Here is an 8,398-nt window from a genome sequence, read left to right as displayed (position 1 = left end):
CCAGGTTTTCTTTTTCCTAAAAATTGTTATTCTGTACTTTCACAAGGCAGCAACTTTTAAATGATAATTTTCTTAAAAATGCAAAGTATGTTGCAGAATTATGAAAATGTGGCATTTTCTACCTCTTCTAGCCCCAGAGATTCTCATATTATATGAACACAGGCATCTGTCACTATATAGATGTGACAGCCCAGTTCATCGTCTTTTCTGGCTGACCTAACAGAGCATCTCAATTATCTCCTGTGGCAGCAGGTCCAGCTGTGTCTATGAAAACCACATTCATTGTGTGCTTCTGGAACAGCCTTCCTGTACTAACATGATCTCTGGGAGGTCACTCCACGTAGACATGGAGGAGAAAGGTAAGGCTATCTCCAATGTCCATTTAAACAGATATTACAGGTTTCAATGTTGGTTATCACTGACCACTTCCCATGAGAATGGTCTCACCTCCCTTCCCCCATCTTTCATAATTTCCAAAGGTTCCCAGTTATATCTCCTAATATCAAAAGAATATGTGGATGAGAAAGCTCTTTTAAAATAGCTAAGTTTTATAAGAGTTCAAGGTCAGAATCCAGAATGTAGCTATAAATTACAAATGTTAAAAAAATGATTCTAATCTTTTTTAGATTTAGAGGAGGAGGGGATGAGGAAAAAGAGGCAGCTATGTCAGCAGCTGTCATACAATGGGGAGAATTTTGAAGTTGATTCTCCATTCTTATTACAGTATGGCCATAATAATCCCCTTAATGAATGATTTTTCTTTTCTTCAGATGTCAGAATGATAGTCCCATTTCTATTAAATAAGGTAACCATTGAAAATTGCCAGGACTATATAAGATATTCAGTGGATGATTTCTCTATCTTAAAAGTAATCAAGAAGTATTTGATGTATTGGTTGAAGTTACAGCTACCTGGTGAATCAAGAAGTCACTACTATATCTGTTGGTTCTAGAACTATGCCTGCATTTCTCCAATTCTTGCCAGTCAAAAGAATGTCTCACATACTGCCTCTCTCCTTCTTACTTCAGTTAAGTTCCATGTAAGTACATCTGATCAGCAAGATCTGAATTACATCCAGAACTTAAGCTTCAATAGAGGTTCCAGCTTTTGCAGAACAGGAGAGGATACTTCAAAGAGACTGGATTAGCTGGTAAATTAGCCAACGCATGGTTTTCTGTGAACTTTATATGTGGTAAGCAGAATTTTGGCCTCCATGATATTCACCCACTGATGTCACATTTGTGTATATGTTATATTATATGGAAAAAGGAATCTTTCAGATGAACTCAAAATAGGGAGATTACACTGGATTATCTGAGTGGGCCCAATGTAATATCATAAGCCCTTAAAGCAAAACAAGAAGCAGAACACTGTAGCAGAAAAATTCATTTAGATATTCAAATCCTTAGAAGGACTCAATCACCTATTGCTTTCTGGAAGATGTGGGGAGTCACATGGAAACCATAATACAGAACTGAATTCTGCCAACAACATGAATGAGAGAGGAGGCTATTTCCACCCAAAAGCCTCAAGAGGGGCAAAATGTCTCAGACCAACCACAACCTTGATTTTGCCTGTAATACCCTGAGCAGGATGCTTACTTGAGACTAAAACTTTTTAAACCAGTAATAGTGATAACAAAAAATTGATGATTTTTTTTAAGCTACTAAATACATTGCAATTGGCATTTTGCCAGAGAAATGTTAGAGTCTGTAAACAAGTCTGGATGGCACCTGGCAAAATGCCAGAGGGAGTGGTTTGTGAAGTAACGCCAGCGAGCCATTAAGTGTGGAGATTCCTTATTGGTTAACTGATGTATTTAGCTTATGTTAATTAGATAAGCTGTGTGGAATGTATAAATACCATTCCTGTCCTACAATAAACGGCTCCCTCTCCTGCTGTATCAACATACACAAGTTGTTCGTCACCCCCCCCCCCCCCCCCCCCGGTTATTTTGCCCAGCCAGCCGGCTGTGGCACTTTTACTCTTTTTTTCCAACCTCACACAATAAATTCACCATCAAGGCCTTTTAATGCTCCCTAGGGGATTTGCCTCATATCCAGCCTTTCTTACATCCATTCCTACTGGTCTGGCTTAAATATTTTTTTTTATTTAGATTACTGGAATAGACTTTTTATATGACCAGTAACTGGCAATACTTGTCAAACTTTTCCACATCCATCCATTATCTTAAATGTTGTCTTTGCACATTTCTGATTTTTTATATCCTTACATAAAGAATGGTTCACTTATAATTAAGAATAAGATCATCCAACTACTCTTCCAGGAAAACAAAAGAAAACTTGTTCATTTATTTACTCATTAAATATTTCTCAAGTGTCTATAGGGTACTAGACCCTAGAAACACAATGAGAGAGTTGTAAAGTCTGGCTAGTTATCCATTAAATCCATCTGCTCTTCTGGACACATGGACTCCATTTCCTACTCTCCTTGTAATTAAGTATGACCTTATGACTGAATTCTCATTAATAGAATATGAGCAGAAATGCTATATGTCATTTCCAGGCCAGATCCTAAACAACTTTCCACAAGTTATTTTTCTTCCTTTTCTCCCTTCTGCCAACAGAAAAGCACAACATTAGAATGTCGTGTTAAAGATTATGGAATTGGGACTGGAATGTGGCTCAAGTGGTAGCGTGCTCGCCTGGCATGTGTGCGGCCCGGGTTCGATCCTCAACACCACATACAAACAAAGATGTTGTGTCTGCCAAAAACTAAAAAAATAAATATTAAAATTCTTAAGAAAATAAAAATAAAGATTATGGAACATCAAGAAGACAGAAATTGGGATGCCCAAATGAATACTTGGAAAAATGACACCTCTCAATCAGAACTATGACTTTGGAAAGTAAGCAAATAATAAATTCCTACCATATTTAATTTGGATCAGTGTACATTGTGGAAATTGTTGGTCATAGCAACTAGTTTTATGGTGTCAGCACTCAAGGAACATAAAATTCTAATTTTAAATCAGTGTATGTGTTCCTTCACAATCTTACTCCAGGCTACTTTTCAGCTTTATCTCTTACCATTATTATGTACTCTCTATTCCTATCTCAATTGATATAACTGGCCCTTTTTAAATTTTATGTGTATTTGTACATATTGTTCTTCCACCTAAAAATGTAACCTCTTCCTTATATATTTCTAACTTCTACTCCATTATTCAAAATATGATTCAAACATTTTCTCTTAAATTGTCACCTTTCTTTACCACCCCAGGCTAGGTTATTTGGAATTTATATATATTTCAAAAGCTTATATGTATTGCCTTGTTGTTCATGGTATGTAGCAGATATAGTTATCTCAGAACAGTGATTCCTTCCTCACTGAATATTCAGTGCCTGGTACATATTAGATAATCAATAAATATCAATGGATTGAATTTGCTATAAATCCTCATGAATGGATGTACCATCATGCTATTAATCACCATGCTTAACTTCATATAAACAACTTATATTCAATGTTATGTAAAATGTATAATAACCTGTATAGTACCCTGACTCCATAACCTTCCAACTCCACAACCTGAACACATTCAATCACCACATGTCAATTCAACCAGGCCTTTGACTCTGGGGCAAATCCTAATACCAGACATACATATGCTAGAGTGCTTGCTCATTCTCCTGTGAGTTTCACAGTCACATTAATGCCCTAACATTTCTCTAAGTAGTCTACCTCATAACCATGAATTTGTATGACTTGGCATCCTGATGTTTACCTTGAATCTCAGTAGATATTTATAAGACAACTGGATTATAAGGCAAAATACTAAGTTTCTGATATCTTCCATATCTATCCAACAACAAAAAATATATATATACATATATATATACATACACACACACATATATATACACACATACACACACACACATATATATACACACACACATATATGAAATATGTGATTATATTTCAGCCCTGTCAAACAATCATAGTGGTTCATTTGTATTTTTCCACGTAGAATTGTCTTCCAAGTTTAAGGTCTGTTATGTAGATGTTTGCCAAGTACATGCAGGTAAATAGATAAGACAAGCATATTATGAGACAATATGTAATTGGTAAGAATTAGATTGAATAATTCTACTGTTTGACTATTCATTGAAATTGAATTGCATGTCCCATACACTGAATACATGGTTAGTGATCCATAACATCCTTCAAGGAAGACCACTATTAGATAGTATTAATGTTCCTAATAGTGTAGTATTTTTCTATGATAATCATATATTAGTAATATTTATGATACTCTCCATTAGCAGATTTTTTAAAGTAATACAATTATTCTCTGTTGTATTTTTTTATGAGAAAAGGAATTCTTTTCTTTTTCTTTCTTTCTTTTTTTTTTTTTTTTGTACCAGGGATTGAACCCAGTGGCGCTTAACCACTGAGTCACATCCCCAGCCAATTTTTATATTTTATTTAGAGACAAAGTTTTACTACATTCCTGAGGCTACCTTTGAACTCATGTTTTTCCTACCTCAGCCTCCAGAGCTGCTTGGAATACAGGTGCGTGCCACTGTGCCTGGCAATTCTCAGCTCTTAATGCTCCATAAATATTTGATATGTTAAAAATGACAAGTGAATAAAGAAGAACAAATGTTAGAAATCACCCATAGCCTCTTGGCTTCCAAAAATAGACTCTTGGTTTCTTATCTCTAAGAAATATAAAGCATTATCATTGATTATCAAGTATTTGATTTCTTATCTTCAAATGACACTTAATATTTAGATATATACACTTAATTTGCAAGATGTATAGATACAGGAATAAGTAGTTCTCAACTGACCACTGCTTGTTTTGTTCATTCATTGGAAGGTTTGAGGTGTTAATGCTAGCCTAGGAACCTTCATAAAGTTGTGGAATATTAACCCTGGAGGCTCAAAAAATTTGTTCACGAAATAAATAAATACTATAAATAAATACAGGAAAAATACTTTGTGTCAGGCCTGACTTGTGCCCTGGAGTTGCCCACAGCCTAAAGGAGGTGTAGACTAGGAGAAATTCAATAATAGAGACATAAACAGAGACCAGAGAAATGAAGGGAAGTGAAGAAAAGGGATATCAGAGAACTCTTCATAAAATACAGGAAAGAAAATAAAATAAACCATACAGAGCCTTAAACACTAAAAATAGAGCAAAGAGTATAAAAGACATATTTGCAAGCCCAAAAGATAAAATATAAAATATGGATTTTAAAGTGTCTATGTAGGTCACTATTCTAATATATAGTTGCTATGATCATCACTAAACACCACTGAATCATATATGTAATAGCTAGTAAGCACCTTATAGATTAACTAAAATCACAACCCTCTCCTCTCTTCATGTTTGCAAGCACTCCCAAAACTTCTCACTTAGCTATTTTTCCTCTTAGCATTTGTATCAAACTATAAATGTCTTCTTATTATTATGATAACTGTTTATTGTTTGCCCTCACATGCCCAATTAGAATGGAAACCACATGAGGGCAGGTATCTTTGCCTGTTCTGTTTACTAACATATGCCAATTACCTACAATAGTGGCTGAGACATAGTTGCTACTCAGAATATATATATGTATACACACACATATATTTTAGTTGTAGTTGGACACATACTTTTTTAAATTTATTTTTATGTGGTGCTGAGAATCGAACCCAGGGCCTCACACATGCTAGGCCAGTGCTCTACTGCTGAGCCACAACCCCAGCCCCCTGAATATATTTTTTGAATGAATAAAAACCAACCAAAAGTCCCTGTTTTTATAGTTAAGAAAACTAAGGTTCTAAGAAGTTCATTGTTTTTTGGAAAGTTACACAGCTTCTTGTCAGCACTCTGGCTAGAATCCAAGTTTAATCCACTTTGATACCATCATTCTAAGTAAAGGAATGAAAAAAATCTACCTCTCTTCCTTTTTCCCCACACCTCACACTTTTCATTTGAAAAGTAATAGGACTCAAAAGGTTCTTCCTTCCTAGAGAGCCCCTACACATCATTAATGACTAGGTTAGGCAACTCTGCCTCAAACAAGAAATAGTCATTCATATGTTTAAAATGAAAAGCTTTCTAAGCACAGTAGTTATGGTTTGAATGGGTCGCCTAAACTTCATGTATTGGAAACTTAATGCAACAGTGTAGAGAGGTGGGACCTTTAAAAGAGGATAAGGTCATGAAGGATCTACATTCATGAATGGATTGATGTTAATATCATGGAAATGGAGTCAGGAATCAGTTGGGTGTGGTGGCCTCAGTCCCATGTGTGTGATTCTAATTCTTCAAAGACATCCACAAGAAAAGTGTTAAAGGATGGTGGACCTAATATCACATCTAGGAATTTTGAGAAAAGTGCTGTAAAACCTGGGGAAAGGGTGTGAAACAGTTTAAGAATAAGAAACAAGGAGACAAAGAAATGAGGAACAAATTCTACAGGCAAGTAAATTCAACAAGAAAATTCTAGCCTGATAGTGAAAATGATGAATCTGCAACCAAGAAACCAAAATAGGATGACTTCAAAAAGAAGAAGAAAGAACTGAATCAGAGCAAGCAATTCAGTGACAAAACCAACACCACATCATTGTTTGAGTAAAGAAGATTCGGGAGATCTTATATAGAAAAGATTATGACAAAGGAAAAAAAAGAGTGAAGTTAATGATTAACTTGCATAAGTTGATTCAAGGGAAAATTAAAACTATTGCATAAATGTGCATGATTCAACTTGTATGATCCAATGTTCCTTTCAGTATAATAGAAAGCAAGTCTTTGAAGAATTGTGAGATGATTTGGTTGAATTAAGTAAAGCCAAATATTCCAGAAATATTGTTAAGAAATTTCACATATATGTGGGTAAACCACAGATTGCACAGTAATCAGATGTTTTAAAATCCACATGAGGAAAATGCTGTGGCATGCAGAAGCCTCTGCCATCCTGGAATACACATACAATGACAAAGCCATTTCGAAGCAGAGGAACATGATGATGGAGGAGCTCTACAGGAATACATTTCAGCTTTACAAGACAGCAGATCTCCCAACTCCGGACAAAATATTAGATGCATAGTCAGAAAAAGTAGAGTTCATTATGGATGAAGTGAAACAGATTCTAACTCCAATGGCTCTAAAGGACGCTGTGATTAAGGACTTATTGTTCCATAAAGTATTCGTGAACATTTTTTTTAATTTATACACCCCCAAAACTCAGATCAGAACTGATTGAAGTCATCTGTGAAGTGTGGCATACAAGGCACACATGACGGCATAAGAGTGGTCATACACACCCAAGGACAGGAAAATAATGAAGACTTATGTAGAAAAGGTGGCTGATGGCCAATACTTTCATTAGGTTTTACTGGCAGCATTTGATTGATCTGCTTCACAAACTTAATATCATCAATACAATCATCTCAGAAACATCAATTCCTTCCTGAACATAGAAAATGTTCAGATTTGGAGGAAGGTCCTGTTGCATTTACTGAGTCCCAGAGATCCTGCATATACATTGTGAAAAATCATTGAAGTTCTACAAAAAGGAGTCAGAAATGCTCACAGTAAGAAAGACACAGAGATCCACTATCATCAGCACTTAGAATCCACTTCTCCAGCTTTGTTAAGCTACCTGCAAGAACATGCTGAAGACATGGTGCTAGATAAGTCTGCCTATATGTCAGTGTCCAACTTTCTGGGATCTGCTACTGGAGACATTCAACTGCCATGGACGCCATCACCAGTTTCTCAGCAGAACTACACCTTGGTGGCCACAATGGAGAGTTTTATGTTGCAGGACATTTACTCCTGAAGTGGTTAATAGAGCAATATAAAAAAGATGAAAGAAAATGGAATGATGTTTTACAAAATACTAGTAGAACACATTGGTATAAAGAACCTGAGGTCCTGGTGTAGTGTAAACTGAGGTGCTATTATTGTTTCCAGCTTTCTGCACATTTCTGACCAAGGACTTGTAAACAAAGTCATATTTGGGATGAAAAGTCTGAATTACACATTGGAAGAAAAGCAAAAACATCAGCAAAGGAATAGAAACTCTACTTGAAAAACTGACTGCATAAATGGAAACAGTGGAGAGAATGATAAAATCATTTTTTCCCATTCTCTATTCTCTTCCCAGCCCAGAAAAGAGGGGCAAGGGTCCACAATTGGTAATTTGAGAGCTCTGTACATGTGTTTCTTGTTTGTACAAGGATCTTTTTATATAAAATTTTTCTAAAAAATACCGGGTGCACGGGGGGAAGGGGCTGGGGTTGTGGCTCATCAGTAGAGTGCTCATCTAGCATGTGCGAAGCACTGGGTTCATCCTCAGCACCACATAAAAATAAATAAATAAAGGTATTGTGTCCAACTACAACTAAAAAATATTTTTAAAAATATCATGGG

General features: G+C 35.8%; 1 pseudogene; it reads left to right on the top strand.

Annotated features, from left to right (window-relative positions):
- The first annotated feature begins 6,228 nt into the window (after positions 1-6,228).
- On the top strand, positions 6,229-8,073 carry LOC101976542 (pumilio homolog 3 pseudogene; annotated as a pseudogene).
- Positions 8,074-8,398: the final 325 nt, after the last annotated feature.

The sequence above is a fragment of the Ictidomys tridecemlineatus genome, chromosome X, assembly GCF_052094955.1.
Source record: "Ictidomys tridecemlineatus isolate mIctTri1 chromosome X, mIctTri1.hap1, whole genome shotgun sequence".
NCBI lineage: Eukaryota > Metazoa > Chordata > Mammalia > Rodentia > Sciuridae > Ictidomys > Ictidomys tridecemlineatus.
The sequence above is the reverse complement of the archived record's forward strand: the minus strand, read 5'-3'. Positions and strand labels throughout refer to the sequence as shown.